This window comes from Pteropus vampyrus, unplaced genomic scaffold (assembly GCF_000151845.1).
Source record: "Pteropus vampyrus isolate Shadow unplaced genomic scaffold, Pvam_2.0 Scaffold68, whole genome shotgun sequence".
NCBI lineage: Eukaryota > Metazoa > Chordata > Mammalia > Chiroptera > Pteropodidae > Pteropus > Pteropus vampyrus.
In genome coordinates this window covers 890,245-892,239 of record NW_011888849.1, presented here as the reverse complement: position 1 = coordinate 892,239, position 1,995 = coordinate 890,245, and the positions used below count along the sequence as shown (strand labels likewise).

General features: G+C 44.7%; 1 protein-coding gene across 1 annotated transcript in view; it reads right to left on the bottom strand.

Annotated features, from left to right (window-relative positions):
• The window catches only part of MYOF (myoferlin), a 139,345-nt gene that overhangs the window by 127,169 nt on the left and 10,181 nt on the right, over positions 1–1,995 (bottom strand). The gene's annotated exons all lie outside the window — the stretch shown is intronic.

The window sequence follows — 1,995 nt, the reverse complement described above, 5'->3', positions numbered from 1 at the left end:
GGTGCCAGGCGACCTGCCACATTTTCACCACTTATAGCTGAATGACTGGGCCACTTACTTCAACTCTCAGTATCTAGATTTCTTCATTAATAAATATTGGTACCTAATGCCCAGGAAAAATGGCTACCATATATAGGGCTCATAATATGCCAGGGCTTTATATAGGTAATCTGTTACTATTATAACCCTTATTTTGAGGCACAGTAAAATTAAATAGCTTGTCCAGGGTCACCTGCTAGTAAGAAGCAAAGCAGAATTTGAATGCAGGCACCCTAGCTCCTCAGCCTCTTAACCTCTCCTGTCTCTGGCTGGCATGTTTCTGAGGCATAACTTGTTAGACAATGAATTCCCTTCAGCAAATTCCCTTTAAACCAAGCCTGAGGAGATGGATTGCTCCTAGAGTTTCAAAAGGGCCTTGCAAGGCCTATGTGTCCTATAAAAGGGGATGAAAAAGCCCACCTCCCACGGTCGGGTTGAGGATCAAATGAGAAAGCATGAAAGTGCCTAGGACATAGGGAACGCTCCTGCGTGTTGGATCCGAATCATAAACTGTCTCCATCAGACAGAGGATCCAGGTCCTCTGCCTTCCCTGACTCCAAGACATGCTATCAAGAGAAAAAAAATAGTCACAGAAAACAACTTTGAAAATAAGCACAAAGCGCTCAGTTAAAATCTTGATCATTTGATCCTATCCTTCCCAGGCCACAACTTATAGCTAAATTAGGCTCAGTCTCATATCCCATATTTAATAATCTCTTTAAATGGACTTTTTGCCATTGGCAGCAGTTTTAATCCACTGTCCTCAGCCCTCCCTCCTGGGCTGTGCGTGGCTTGGGCCTTTGGGCTCTTTGGTGGGCTATGCTGGTCAGTTGCTGCCAGTCGGAAGCAGAGCTGGGAATCGAGGGTGTTTGTGGATTTCTACCTGTTAGTGGGATGGGGATGGAGGATGGACTTAGGCAAAGAAGATCCAAGCACAAAGAATGCCAGACATGCACGTAGCCAGCCATGGGAACGTGCACGGGACTGAGAGTCTCAGGACCAGGGTTCTAGTCCTTTCTTGCCTCTTCCTAGCTGACCAGCTTTGGCCACTCTCAACCTCTCTGAGACTCAAGTTCCTTATTTCAAAAATAAATATAAAAACAGTAGGTGTCCCGAACACCTGCAAGAGTTGTGAGGAACAAATGCTATCAAGCCCAGGAGAGGACTTTTCATTCTGTAATTACCTTGGGAGGAGGCCCCTTCCTCAAGCCATGTCATATAGGGGAAAGCCACCATAATGTGTCCAACACATGAGAGAAACCACAGGGCATTTGGAGCCCCAGACAAGTCTTCTGAGGCCAGAGTTATCTGGCCCAAAGGCAACAATGCCCCAGGTCCTGGCATTGGTCTGACCATATGCCCCAAGGATGACTTTGCCCAAGGCAGTACAATGGGTGGGAGATAGAGCCTGGGTGTCATCCATAGGGATCTGAGCCCTGAGCCCCTGTACATTATTATCCCGAGGTGGGCCGAATGTAACAACCTCAAGACACAGGGTTGTTACAGCCTCAGTAATGGGCATGTGGGTCCCTGGTCCACCCAGAACCTGCTGTGGGACCTTGAACAAGGCAACCCACCCCCTCCCCAAGACTTGGTCTCTTCATCTGTAAAATAAAAAGCTTCATTTTCTGGTGAGAATTAAATAAATAAATATATGCGAAGCACTTAGAGCAGTATTTAATAGCTAGTGAGCTCTCATCATCAATATAAGAGAGGAGAGAGGCAGGGGCTGCTCAGGTAGTGAATTGTGACAATGAGGAGAGGTAAGCAAAAGGGAAATTTAAAAATTTTTAATAATGAAAGAGATAGAAAGGAAAGGATTTTTTTTCTTTTTTGTATTATATAAGCTATGCTATTGGGATATAAAAGGTAATGAAAGTAATAAAGCAGAGAACTGAGGTGAGGTGGAGACTCACTCTGCTATTCAAATATCAAATTTTTAATACTTTACATATA